Source organism: Staurois parvus, unplaced genomic scaffold (genome assembly GCF_062004578.1).
Source record: "Staurois parvus isolate SC_StPar_1 unplaced genomic scaffold, SC_StPar_1.0 ptg000254l, whole genome shotgun sequence".
Taxonomy (NCBI): domain Eukaryota; kingdom Metazoa; phylum Chordata; class Amphibia; order Anura; family Ranidae; genus Staurois; species Staurois parvus.
This window is the reverse complement of record NW_028318050.1, coordinates 1,662,766-1,677,259: the sequence shown is the minus strand read 5'-3', so window position 1 is coordinate 1,677,259 and position 14,494 is coordinate 1,662,766. Positions and strand designations below refer to the sequence as shown.

Genomic DNA, 14,494 nt, shown 5'->3' with positions numbered 1-14,494 from the left:
GCCTATATAGGCAGGGACAGACTCATCATTTTTTACGCTGGGCAGCCTAAAGTCTGTTATAGATGCAGCAGCAAAAGCCATTATGCGTCCTCTTGCAGTGTGCTCAAGTGTTCCCTGTGTCAGGGAATAGGGCATGTTGCAAGAGATTGTAACATGATAAGGTACAACCTGTGTCTGAAACTTGGGCATTCATACAATCGTTGTCCAGAGGCATTGCACAAAATCCCAGATATTGTGGAAGAGCTGGCCAGGATGGAAGCTGAGGAGGCGGGTGAGGTGCAGGTCTCTGGGGACCAGAATGTGGTGGATGTCCCAGCCTCAAAGGCCTCTAGTGTGTCGCCTGATGTGTCTGTTCCTTCTTCTGTTGTAAAGCATTCCTCTGTCACTGTGTCTTCCTCAGTGTCATCTTCCCTCCCTCGTGTATCCTCCCCTACAGTTAAGTCCAAAATCAGTGAGGCTGCAAAAGGGGCTGGAGTCAGTAAAATCCTTATGGGTCCCCCTCTGGTGTTGTTGCCACGGAGGCGGAAGAGCCTTACTAAGGGTTTAGGGGCTTCTGGGGGTAAGGGGGGGGAAGGTCAGCTGGCCTCTGGGACTGAGGAGCCAGGGGTGGAAGGTAAGGAAGGAGGGTGGACAGTTGTAGGGGGTGTGCGCAAGAGTAGGGTGGCCCTCTCTTCTGCCTCCTCCTGTTCCTCATTGGAGGTAGAGGACATAGCTCTGGAGAAAAAATTTGATCTGCTTTCTGGAGAAGAGGGGGATGGAGGCGAGTCCTTGTCCCCTATGGAAGATGAGGATGCAGGGGGTTCCCTCAAGAGGACGAGGTCCCCTGCAAAGGTTGGGAGAAATAAGTTTAAGAAACGGCCATCTCAAGTATCCTAATGGCAGTTCCCGCCCCAATAAAGGTGGTAACTATTAATGTTGCCAGCATTAAATCTGTAAGTGCTCGTAGTACAGCCTTAATTTTGCTCAGTAAGATTGGTGCTGATGTTTTGTTTTTGCAAGAGACCCGGCTTAATTGCCCGGCCGATTTACATCTGGCAAAAAAGAGAGTGGAGATGTGGCCCCTCTTTTTGGTCTCTTGCGGCTGAGCCTTACAGCGGAGTTGCGGTACTTTTTTACGGCATGGTAACGTGTCGGCGGGTCCTTGAGGTGGAGATTGGAAGGTGTATGGTCCTAGACGTCCTTGTGAAGGGGCAGGAATTACGTCTTATTAATGTATATGGTCCCCAGTCTATGTGGGATAGGAAATGCCTTTTCACAAAGATTAAGCCTTTCCTTTTTACGTCCCGGCAGGTTGTCTTTGGAGGTGATTTTAACACCATCACTAGGCTCAAAGACAGGAAAGGCTCCACTGACAGGCTGGGATATGACAGCGTTTTTTTAAATGCGATAGTCCGGGAAGCTGGTCTGGTGGATGCCTTGATTAAGTGCAGCCCGGACAGCACGGGGTTCACTTTTAGAAGAGGTAGATGTGAGAGTAGAATAGATAGTTTTTTTTTTAAAGGGGGACTCCGCTTTCTCGGCACCTGAGTGTCAGGAGTTTGAGGTGGAGTTTTCCGACCACCTTTTGTTAACTGTGATTTTGAATGCCTCAGATACACCGCTGAAGGGAAGGGGTGTCTGGAGGATGAATTCGGCTCTGCTGGAGGACGAAGAGGTGAGACGATCCTTTGAGGAGTTTCTTCAGGCTCAGGAGACCATCCTGGATTTCTGCGGCAGTAAGTCGGAATGCTGGGAGCTTACCAAAGTGTGGATTGGCAGGTTTTTCAAGGCCCTAGGTAAGAGGAAACAACTTGAGAAATACATTGCCTATCAGCAGTTACGCAGAAAGCTTGACCACCTTGTCTCAGAGGGTGGAGATTCTGGGGCAATCTCAGAGATTAAGCTTCTCTTGAAGAAGTATCAGTATGATCGGCATGCCTCTTTGGTTCTGGAGAGGGACTACGGGAAGTACCATTCACCCGACCCTTACCAGAATTGTAAGCGGAGCATAGCAATTAAGACGATCAGCGGCCTGAGGGATAGTACAGGATCCCTGACGAAATCTAGGTCAGGGATCTTGGAGGTCTCAAGGGCTTTTGAGGATCTTTTGAAAGAGAAGCACCTTGACTGGGCAGGGATGTCAAGCTTCCTGGACTCTACACCAGGTTTGGAGAATAACACCCCGCCCACAAGTTTGACAAGTGAGATCACAGCTGAAGAGGTTGCCAAAGCGATAGACAGTCTGGCCATTAAAAAGACACCAGGGCCAGATGGGTTGACAGCGGAGTTTTTTAAGACTTTCAAATCTAGCTTGGCACCTAACCTAGCGGAGGTGTTTAACTGCTGTCTGGAGGAGGGTTCGCTCTCTCCCTCCATGAGGAAGTCAGCTGTGATCTTGCTGTCAAAAGGTAAGGACCCTACGATGATTGAGAATTGGTGCCCCATTAGCCTGCTCAATGTTGATAGAAAGATCCTGGCCAAGATCCTTTTCTGACGCTTGTCGTCAGTGGCAGACGGTCTACTTTTGCAGCAGCAGCACTGCTCGGTCCAGGGCAGGAGTACTTTTTCAGCGGTGTTAGCTGTCCGGGAGGCTCTGGAGCGGTGCAGGGCTGATGGCTGTGGGAAGTACTTGCTGGCGTTGGATCAAGCTAAGGCTTTTTATCGGGTCAACCACAAGTACCTCTGGCATCTCCTTGACAGGTATGGCCTGGAGGGGAGGTTCATTGGATGGCTTCAGGCTTTGTACAGAGGGGCTGAGAGCTTCATGTTGATCAATGGTTGGATTGGGCGTCCCTTTGAGGTCAGTTCGGGGGTGCGCCAGGGGTGTCCGCTGAGCCCTCTGCTCTATGCCTTTGCCATCGACCCCTTCATTAGAAGGCTAGATGGCAGGGTGTTGGGTGGGGTGCCGCTGGGCACTACCGGTGAGCCACCTTTGAGGGTCGTGGCTTATGCCGATGACGTATCTGTATTCATCTCTGGGACCGGTGAGGCGCAGGAGGTGGTCTCGGTGATGGAGCAGTATGCGGAGGCATCCGGCTCCAAGATTAATCATGACAAGTGTGAAGTTTTCTGGATGGGCAGGGAAGGTGAAGGCTTCGAGCTTCCGGATGCCTTCCCCGAGCCCCGACAGAAGGTAAAAGTGCTAGGCATCGAATTTGGCCCTGACGACTACAGCAAAACAAATTGGGAGTCCAGGTTGTCCGATGCTGATGTTAAAGTGAGATGGTGGAAGGGGTGGTGGCTGTCCCTAATGGAAAAGGTTGACCTAATCAAGACTTACTTGGTCCCTGTTTTCTTATACGTCAGTTTCGTTTGTCTCTTGCCAGAGTCTCTCTACACAAAGGTTTACAGCTGCTTCTTCCAGCTATTATGGGGGAACAGACTGAACTTTGTGAAGCGGGATGTGACTTATCAATCCAGGCGGGAGGGTGGCCTAGGTATGGTCAACCCAGTTGTTTTTCTTCTCTCTGATGTTTATTAAACATAATCTTGGTAACATGTTAAAAGAGAGACCGCCTGCATGGGTAGGCCTTTTCCAAGTCTGGTTTAAGCCTTTTCTGAACTGCTGGGAGAGAGGCGGGCCAGTGAGAAGCTTGAGAGTCAGGCATGGTAAGCTCCCGGCTTATGTCGCTCCGTGCTTGAAGATAATGAGGCGGTGGTGTGTGACCACGAAAGAGGTCAGATCGCTCCTTGGGAGACTCCTGAGGGAGAGGGTCATGGCCTCTGCGTTTCATGCACCATTGGCCTTAAAGGATTGCCCAGGCCATATTTTGCGGGAGGGGCTACGTTTGTTAAATATGGAAAGGATTCCCTTGAAGTTTAGGGACCAGGCCTGGCTTGCTTTCCACGGCAGGCTCTATGTGAGGGGAAACCTGAAGTACCGTTCTCTGGATAACCGTGGTTGTCCGAGGATGGAGTGTGGGGGCGAGGTGGAATCTATGGACCACTTCTTGCTTCAGTGTCCCTTCAACATAGAGGTGTATAAAGAGGTGGGGAGGGCTCTAGACATCCCCTTCCTGCACTGCATGTCTTATGCAGAGTGGGTATATGGGGCATTGGAAAGTCATACTGGTTTTGATTTGAACACTCTTTTTCTAGTTTGTCTAGTGACCCGTTACTACACATGGAATGCACGGTGTCAGGTTTCCATTCAGCAGAAGGTTCTTCCTGTTCAGGTGGTGGTGTGTGACATCCTTGGTGAGGTTGGGAAAATTTGGGGTCTAGAGAGACAGGTTGCGGCGAAAGGCCTGGATAGAGGTGTGGAGGAACATCAGGCCTGTAGCTGTGATCTGTTGATCTCTTGGTGAGGTTGCTTTCCTGTTTTTCCTCTTCATTCACTCCCCTTAGATTTTGGTAAGAAGTCTTTTTGAAGAAAGGCTATGTGCACCTGAAAGTCTAGGTTCCTTAACTTTGGTTGTGTAGATAAGTAGTGTTTTTTTAAAGCCATAAAGGCTGCTGTTATTCAGCGGAAAGTATATATCTGATTTAAGGAGATGTATCCTGTTCTTGTTTTTGTTTGTTTCCAGATTATTGAATACTGTATGTATTTATTTATTTTTTTTTGTATTTTTGTATGAAATGTAAGCTGGTTGCAAGATTTTTTTTTCAATAAAATATCTCCAGCTATCCTACAGCTGAGCCTCGTTAGAAGGAAGTGGGCGTGGTTGCTGCACAGACAGTGTGTGCTGTGTGAGGTCCTGCTAGGCCTCAGTCTGAGCCAGGGACTAAATTTCTGGCACTACCCAGGAGAGGATGGCGGAGCCCGGCCGTGATCCGGGTGGAGGTGACCCCCCAGGGACACTTAGTACCGGTCCTGATGCCATGCCAGTGGAGGACCTGGGAAAAGGTCCTAAAGCAGGTGAAAACTATGTGGCTTACAGGGGGAGAGTTACATCTCATATCAGAAGGATTGGGAGCAAGGAGGAGAATCTGAAGCAAATGAAGATGGAGTTGAAGCGTTTTAAGGCTGCCTATTGTCAGGAATGGACTTGCCAATAGTGGTGGGACTCACCTGCCTTGTGGGCTGCAGTACCAGGGCTGGCCAGCAGCCTCTCAACAACCAGAGGTTCACTTCGGCAATTAGCCATCACCTGGGGCTGATTGCAGGTGGTGTATTTAAGGGATGGCCAGACCTGCAGTCTGTGCCTTGGTGTGTGTTTTTCCATGGGCCCCTGTATCTTGTACCTGCATTCCTGTTCCTGTTTCTGCCTGACTTGTTGCCGACCCTGCCTGATCCTGACCTCTGCTGACTTCTCCTGTTTGATCCCTGGCTTGTGACCCTGACCATTCTCTCCGCCTGCTCCTCCTGTACCTACCTGCCCGATAGTTATCGACCCGGCCTGCCTGACTACGTTGTGCTCTATATGAGTATGTACCTGGGTATCTATATCAGTTTAGGTTTGGGTTTGTTTCACCTTGTTGTATGTATTTGTGTTAGCTTGGGGTTTGGTGCACTGCGTTTATATTTGTATTGTTAGTCTCAATAAATTATATTATTTACTATATCTGAAGCCTACATTTCCCTCTGTCAGTCCACACCCCTCTGGTCACACCCGCATCCCTGACATTACACCAAGGCCAATCCTGACCAGAAGTGGCTGCACAGGGAAGCCATCTTGGCTTATTGTTGCTGGGAAGGATGGATCTGGATCAGGTGGTGTATTTATCTCTGCTAGTGTTTGATGACAGGGATTATGCTTATCAGACTCTGAAGGAGTATCCCCGGGATCAACTACTAGAGTGTATAAGGATCGCTCATTGCCTAGTAGATCAGGGCACAGAGTTCTCTGAGGTGCAGCCATTGATTCAGGTTTGTGCTGAGCTGGTTTCATCTGGTACCCCCGAATGCAGGGATGAATTTTTGCCGCCATTTAGTGCCGACCAGGTAGAGTCCCTGGTATGGTTATTAGAGGATGATGTGGATTACTTTCTGGAGCGTTATTCTGCATGTTCACAACAGGTACTAAGAGATTGTATAAACGCAGTGCAGTCTTTGACCAGACAGGTTTTGTGTAAACTGAGCTTTGTTCAACCCATACTGCAGACATGGCCAGACTTGTTGCACCCAGCCTCAGTCAGCTTGCAACATCATTCCTCTGCTCAAGGCACTCTTCCTGCATCCCCGACAGCACCCCCAGTGACGGCCCAGTATACTCTGCTAACTACCACATACCAGTCCCCTGCTCCCACTCGCTGCACCTATCCTTTCTTTAACCCTGTAAAGAAGTCCTCTGTAGCAACTGCTCCCTCCTCTGTTCCATCCTCCAGCTCTTCTCTGTCTTCATCTGCTCCATCCGTTTACAAACCTGCGCTTACTTACAGAGCTCCGGTAACTAAAACCAGGAAAAGGCGAAAATTCTTTCCAACCAGTACCATCCTGCCAGTATCCAAACCGGTCAGCCTGCCATCTGAGAACCCGCCTTCCGTGGTGCAGCCTGGTGCCTCGGCGCCCACAATTCAGCCTGATGTCTCTACCCAGCCTGATGTCCTTACCCAGCCTGATGAACTGATCCAGCCTGATGATCCTATTATGCCAGACGACTCGATGCCCGCAGTCTTGCCAGAGGACTCGGTGCCCGCAGTCTTGCCAGACGACTCGGTGCCCGCGGTCTTGCCAGATGACTCGGTGCCCGCAGCCTTGCCAGATGACTCTGTGCCCGCGGTCTTGCCAGATGACTTGGTGCCCGCAGTCTTGCCAGACAATCCAATGCCTGATGACCCAGTGCCCGCTGTCATGCCTGGCGACCCGATGCCCGCTGTCGTGCCTGATGACTCGATGCCCGCTGAAAGTAGGTAGGTGGTCTTTTTCCTTTTCCTTGGGGGCCCCCTCAAGATACCAACGGTCACACCTGGACACAGCTACGAGATCTCGGAAAGTGAATGCACTCAAGTCACCTCAGTTGCGATTGCAAACACTTCAGTTTTATTGGCATACCATCAGGGTTATTATACTGTAGTCTTTAGGCAAACACACCCTCAGATCTTCCAATCAAATACATGTACATTATTTTACCTTAACTCAACAATTATTTGTATGAGGTTTGCATTTTCACTCTTCTGCTTTATCTATCATACCATATCTGCTCTAAAGCCCAGACCATGGCTTTAATCTGACCTAACACCCAATTTGTGGTTAAAACTTTTCAGAAGTGAGAGTAAACCTTATCTGCTTTTTTGTAAGGGTTTGCAAAAACACTCATTTCTACATGAAGCTGACATAGACAGTTTTGTTAGTGTGCACATATCTCATATATGTATATTAAACTAGCATCTTGTATTAGTGTATACAAAATGGATTCAGTTATATTCCATTTAATCCTTTCAGTCCCCTCTTTTATCACATAGTGATAACACTTTTCATTGACTTACTCTCCCTATCATCTCAATCCCATGTATTTCCTCATATTGTTGAAGCAAAAACATTTCCTCCCTTTCCTTCTCATTAATTCTCATTTTGATACAAATGATCATTCAGTTGTGATGAGGTAACCCCTCACCCATCCTGAACTCCCAGAGGGTTTTTGAACCACTGGCTCCTTTCTATCATATGAAATCTCCAATAGAAACCATAGTGGGACGATGATAATAGTCACTATTGATAAGATAATAATCAAGTTCATCCAGTCCTCATGGGGATCCAATAGGTTGGGTAGCAAAGTTCTTGGCTCCTTCTTCTGTTGGTTGATCAGCTTGATTGTGTCTCTCATCTTGGGAAATCCTTTTGACTCTTGATGCATGGATCCAGGTGCCTGATCCTTCAGTAAGAACAGCTGTACGTGTAATGGCCACGATCACTGTAGGTTCTCCAAACCGGGGTCTCACCCTTGGATCCAGTCTTCGGATCACCACTTGATCACCTACCTCGAAGGGGTGGGTTGGTTGATCTGCAGGTAAAAGAAAAAAACAGCAGCATCACCATGCTCACTATTCAACTTTTCACACAATGCTCTTACATATTCTGCCTGTATTACCTCTAAATCTCCTTTCTACCACAGAGGGGGTTGCTGTCTAGTCCAAGGGGTAGGGAATGGTCCGCCCATTAGTATCTCAAAGGGAGACAACTTACTCCGTTTATGAGGTGTCATCCTTATTTCAGCTAGTATAGCAGGTAACACAGCTGGCCAATTCTTCAGAGTCCCTCCTGTGGCTTTCACTAATTTATCCTTAAGTGTTCTATTCATTCTTTCCACTACTCCAGAACTCTGAGGGTGATAAGGAATATGGAGCTTCCATTGAATACTCAAAGCCTTTGAGACTCCCTGAGTCACTGCTGCAGTAAAAGCTGGTCCCTGATCGCTTTCTATGAACAAAGGACAACCCCATCTAGGGATGATTTCCTTACACAAAACCTTGACCACTGTCTCTGCTGTTTCATTCCTACATGGGAAAGCTTCTGGCCAACCTGAAAATCTGTCTACTACCACCAACAACTTATCTCCTTCTTTTGATTTAGGGAGATGTGTAAAATCTATCTGTAGATGTGTGAATGGTGCCTCAGGGGGTGTTAAATGTTCATGTTTCCCATGCTGGCCATGCCCAGGGTTGTTTTGTAAACAAGTAAGGCACCTTCCCAATGTTTCCTCCACCAAATCATGGAGAAACCATACACAAAATCGTTTGCGCATTTCTTTCTCCACTAACTGTTTTCCCTTATGACCTACACCATGAAAATTTTGAATAAATAATACAGCAGCTGCCTGTGGAAGTCCTACAATTCCCTCTTTTGACATAAGACCATGTTTGTCTTGTGTCAAACCTCTGCTAGCCCAAAAATCAACTTCACTCTCAGAGGCTTGTGCCTGCAGTGTACCTAAAAGCTCATTTGACAGTAGGGATGGAGTGGACAACATTACCATAGATAGATCTGCTCGATTATGCAGTTGCCCTGCAGTTTTTTCAGCTGCATCTGCCATAGCATTGCCTTTTGTGACTGGGTCTTAGGCATTAGTATGTGCCCGCACTTTAATGACCGCTATCCTTCTTGGAAGTTGGAGTGCAGCAAGCAAATTCTGGATCAAAGAATGATGGGATATTGACTTGCCATCGGCCGTAGTAAAACCACGGCGTTGCCAAATACGGCCAAAATCATGTACAACCCCAAAGACATACTTAGAATCTGTGTATATGTTAACATCTCGATCTTGATAAAGAGTGCAAGCTCGTGTTAGGGCAACTAATTCAGCTGCTTGTGCACTGGGGTAGGGGATGGAACCTGTTTCAATAATAAGAGGTGGTTCTACTACTGCATAGCCTGTGATGTATGTAGCATCACTAGGGCGTGTACAAGATCCATCGACAAACACATCAGGGGCTCCAGGAATCGGAGTCTCCAACATATCTAGTCGCGGAGAAGTGTCAGCTTGGATAACATCCAGGCAATTGTGTTCCTCCTGCAATTCTAGTGACCTTGTGTTGTGAAGATTAAGCAGGGAGGACAATAAAAGAGATGGTCCTGATGTAGATGGGCTGTATTTAACTGTGAGATTATTGGTGGATGTCAAAATTACTTCACATCCCGCCAGGCGTTGTGCTGACATGTGTTGAGTGTTAATGTTTTTCAGTACATGTAGGACATGATGAGATGTGTGTAATATCAATGGGTTTCCCAAAACTATGATAGATGCCATTTCCACAGCCAAGGCACACACAGACAAAGCTTCGAGACACCCCGGCATGCCCTGGACCGGGATGGGCATTGTTTTTGATAAATATGCTACCGGCCTCATGGCACCTCCGTGCTCTTGAGCTAGTACTGCAGCCATGGTTTTACATGCAGATTGACAATACAAATGAAAAGATTTAGTATAATCCGGTAACCCTAATGCGGGAGACGAGACCAGTGCTGTCTTCAAATATTCAAATGCCTGCACCAATGGCAGCGTCCATTCAATACGGTCTGGCTGATCTTTCAGTGTCACTTGGCGTAATACATTGTCATAATAAGAACAGTCAGGAATCCACTGTCTACAATAGTTTACCATACCTAGGAAGGATTGCATCTGAACCTTAGTTTCTGGTTTTGGTTGTTGACATATTGCTGCCACTCTCCTTGGGCTCAGCCCCCTCTGGCCCTCAGACAATACAAATCCTAGGTACTCAACTTGTGGTGCCACAAACTGCATCTTTTTGCGAGAAACTTTCTGTCCCTGATCAGCCAGAAACCGTAATAATGATAATGAATCAGCCTGACACGCCTTCTCGCTCACAGAACTAATCAGTAAATCATCCACGTATTGGATAAGTACTGAACCATGGGTGGGTACCCAGTCATTGAGCATGGATCTACTGGCCATGGTATATGCTACCAGCGAGTAGCCCTGAGAGAGATGGGTCCAGGTTAGCCTCTCCCCTTGAAAACAAAAAGTAAACAATACCTGTGTCTCCGGGTCAACTGGGACACTAAAAAATGCATTTGACAGATCAATTACTGTAAAATGTGTGGCGTTGGCAGGTATAGCATTTACCAAAGTTGTTATATCTGGGACTACAGGGGCAATAGGAATGACCAGATCGTTAATCGCCCTGAGATCTTGTACTATTCTCCACTCACCATTGGGCTTTTTTACCGGATTAATGGGAGTATTGTAGGGGGATACTACCAGCTTCAGTATTCCCCTCCTTTTAAAATCCTCCACAATAGGTTTAGGTCCGTCTATTTTTTCTTTGGACAGTGGGTATTGTTTATGATAAACAGGGTTCCTGGTTTTGAGGGTGGCTTTATACGGTGTGCAGTCAATGAGGCCTGCATCCGTTGTGTTCTTAGTCCATAGGTTTTCAGGGAGCTTATTTAAATCATGATCCATAGCTGGACAGATTAAGAAAGGTGTGTCCAATAGCATACCTTTCTCCGTGATAGACATCACGACTTTAAGGTCAGCTAACAAATCTCGGCCCAATAGGGACACAGGACAATGCGGGAGCACATGAAATTTATGATACCAGACCTGTCCATCTTTTGCTTGTACCGGGAGGGGAGGTGTAATGCAAGTGGGGGTTTCCTTGGATTAGGGCATCCCTGTACTATAGCATCCAGCTCCTTGGGATCTATTGCCTTTAAAATCAGCTGCTCCCCAATCATCATGAATGGAAAGGCTGAATTCATCATATCTAGCTCAGCTGTCTCATCTTTAACTTCCCCCTTGTTACTTTCTGCTGACCTAAGAATTCTATCACTCTTTTCTACCTTCTTTATCTTCCTCTTTACTTTCCCTTTACCCCTCTCAGTATCCCTTTGACTAACACTCCCAGTTTCCCCATCTGAGCTAGATTCTTCTGACTCCCCTGTATATATCTGGGAAGCAGCAATAAGAACCTCTTCATCTTCATCTACTTGTTTTACCTGTGGGAGTGCTGGGTATAATGGGGCTGCATGTGGAGCTGTAGGGGCAGGACGTGCCTCGCTGTGTTTGTATGGCGGTGGTGGTGTGAAATCATTTGCTACAATTAGAGTCTTATAGCCTGGTGCATACTTCAACCAATTCTTACCCCCTTCATACATATAATTCTTGTCCCAATCTGGATTTCCAGTCCCCCAGATACCTAACTGAGGCTGTTCATGCAAACACATTCCTCTAATCATATCCATACACATAGTGTCATTTCCCCCTTCACAAGGAAAACTAGGTCCACCCAGTCTTTTTGACCATCCCACTAAATTATCCACCCAGGGATTAACATAATAAATATCATAAGGGGATACCCTTGCTACATATTCTTTACAAGTTTCATTTAAGGTAGATGTGTTCTTTCCCCTCAGCTTTCTAGTTTTTCTAAACAACTTAATCAACTTTTGTGGCGGCACATGACGAGGTCCTTCCTCCTTACCTGAGGAATTACCCATAGCAGTAAATTTGGAAACTAACAAACAAGACAAAAAAACAACAATAACACACTTTTTACAAATAATACAAAGTGCTGTGCCAGGTGTGTCCTGGTATTATTCCCCGAGCCGAGAATCCCTTAGTCTCGCTCCTAAAACTCCAACCACCAAATTTCCCTGAAGTTCAGAATAATTACCTCGGTAAAGAAAGCATTAAAAAATAAAACTCTCACTTACCTTGGCAATTATCCCACTTTCTGACACCACTGAAAGTAGGTAGGTGGTCTTTGTCCTTTTCCTTGGGGGTCCCCTCAAGATACCAACGGTCACACCTGGACACAGCTACGAGATCTCGGAAAGTGAATGCACTCAAGTCACCTCAGTTGCGATTGCAAACACTTCAGTTTTATTGGCATAACATCAGGGTTATTATACTGTAGTCTTTAGGCAAACACACCCTCAGACCATCCAATCAGATACACCCTCAGACCATCCAATCAGATACATGTACATTGTTTTACCTTAACTCAACAATTATTTGTATGAGGTTTGCATTTTCACTCTTCTGCTTTATCTATCATACCATATCTGCTCTAAAGCCCAGACCATGGCTTTAATCTGACCTAACACCCAATTTGTGGTTAAAACTTTTCAGAAGTGAGAGTAAACCTTATCTGCTTTTTTGTAAGGGTTTGCAAAAACACTCATTTCTACATGAAGCTGACATAGACAGTTTTGTTAGTGTGCACATATCTCATATATGTATATTAAACTAGCATCTTGTATTAGTGTATACAAAATGGATTCAGTTATATTCCATTTAATCCTTTCACCCGCTGTCGAGCCAGACGATCCAATGCCTGATGACCCAGTGCCCGCTGTCATACCTGGTGACCCGATGCCCGCTGTCGTGCCAGTTGACTCAGAGCCAGCTGTCACGCCTGGTGACTCGGTGCCCACTGCCTTGCCAGATGACTCGGTGCCCGCTGTCGAGCCAGATGACCTGATGCCTGGTGACCCGATGCCCGCTGTCGTGCCTGGTGACCCGATGCCCGCTGTTGAGCCAGATGACCTGGTGCCCGCGGTCGAGCAAGACGATGCAATGTCTGATGACCCGATGCCCGCTGTTGTACCTGGCGACCCGATGCCCGCTGTCGAGCCAGATGGCCCGGTGCCCGCCGCTCCATCTGGGGGCCCGGTGCCTGCTGCCCTGCCTGGGGGCCCGGTGCCCGCCGCTCCGCCTGGGGGCCGGTGCCCGCCACCCTGCCTGGTTGCCTGGTGCCTGCTGCTCCGCCTGGGGGCCCGGTGCCCGCCACTCCGCCTGGGGGCCCGGTGCCCGCCGCTCCGCCTGGGGGCCCGGTGCCCGCCGCCCTGCCTGGTTGCCCGGTGCCTGCCGCCCTGCCTGGTTGCCCGGTGCCTGCCGCCCTGCCTGGTTGCCCGGTGCCTGCCACCCTGCCTCGTTGCGCGGTGCCCGCCGCTCCGCCTGGGGGCCCGGTGCTCGCTGCTCTGCCTGATGGCCCGGTGCCCGCTGCTCTGCCTGGTGGCCCGGTGTCCGCTGCTCTGCCTGGTGGCCCGGTGTCCGCCGCTCCACCTGGTGGCCCGGTGCCCGCCGCTCCGCCTGGTGGCCCGGTGCCCGCCGCTCCGCCTGGTGGCCCGGTGCCCAACGCTCTGCCTGGAGGCCCGGTGCCCGCTGCTCTGCCTGGTTGCCCAGTGCCTGCCGCTCCGCCTGGTTGCGCGGTGCCCGCCGCCCTGCCTGGTTGCGCGGTGCCCACTGCTCTGCCTGGTGGCCCGGTGCCCGCTGCTCTGCCTGGTGGCCCGGTGCCCGCTGCTCTGTCTGGTGGCCCGGTGCCCGCTGTCGTGCCAGTTGACTCGGTGCCCACTGTCGTGCCTGATGACTCGATGCCCGCTGTCGAGCCAGACGATCCAATGCCTGATGACCCAGTGCCCGCTGTCATACCTGGTGACCCGATGCCCGCTGTCGTGCCAGTTGACTCAGAGCCAGCTGTCACGCCTGGTGACTCGGTGCCCACTGCCTTGCCAGATGACTCGGTGCCCGCTGTCGAGCCAGATGACCTGATGCCTGGTGACCCGATGCCCGCTGTCGTGCCTGGTGACCCGATGCCCGCTGTTGAGCCAGATGACCTGGTGCCCGCGGTCGAGCAAGACGATGCAATGTCTGATGACCCGATGCCCGCTGTTGTACCTGGCGACCCGATGCCCGCTGTCGAGCCAGATGGCCCGGTGCCCGCCGCTCCATCTGGGGGCCCGGTGCCTGCTGCCCTGCCTGGGGGCCCGGTGCCCGCCGCTCCGCCTGGGGGCCGGTGCCCGCCACCCTGCCTGGTTGCCTGGTGCCTGCTGCTCTGCCTGGTTGCCTGGTGCCTGCTGCTCTGCCTGGGGGCCCGGTGCCCGCCGCTCCGCCTGGGGGCCCGGTGCCCGCCGCTCCGCTTAGTTGCCCGGTGCCTGCCGCCCTGCCTGGTTGCCCGGTGCCTGCCGCCCTGCCTGGTTGCCCGGTGCCTGCCGCCCTGCCTGGTTGCCCGGTGCCTGCCGCCCTGCCTGGTTGCCCGGTGCCCGCCGCTCCGCCTGATGGCCCGGTGCCCGCCGCTCCGCCTGGTGGCCCGGTGTCCGCCGCTCTGCCTGGTGGCCCGGTGCCCGCTGCTCTGTCTGGTGGCCCGGTGCCCGCTGTCGTGCCAGTTGACT

The 14,494-nt window shown here is 50.0% G+C and overlaps 1 protein-coding gene and 1 long non-coding RNA gene across 2 annotated transcripts in view; one reads left to right on the top strand and one right to left on the bottom strand.

Moving 5' to 3' along the window:
* Window positions 1-14,494, top strand: part of LOC149459574 (uncharacterized) — a 123,048-nt gene that overhangs the window by 73,559 nt on the left and 34,995 nt on the right. The gene's annotated exons all lie outside the window — the stretch shown is intronic.
* Window positions 6,879-12,083, bottom strand: LOC149459575 (uncharacterized). Its single transcript, XR_016313257.1, has 2 exons — window positions 12,035-12,083; window positions 6,879-7,862 (listed from the first exon to the last, which is right to left on the bottom strand). It is a non-coding gene; the product is annotated as an uncharacterized LOC149459575 (long non-coding RNA).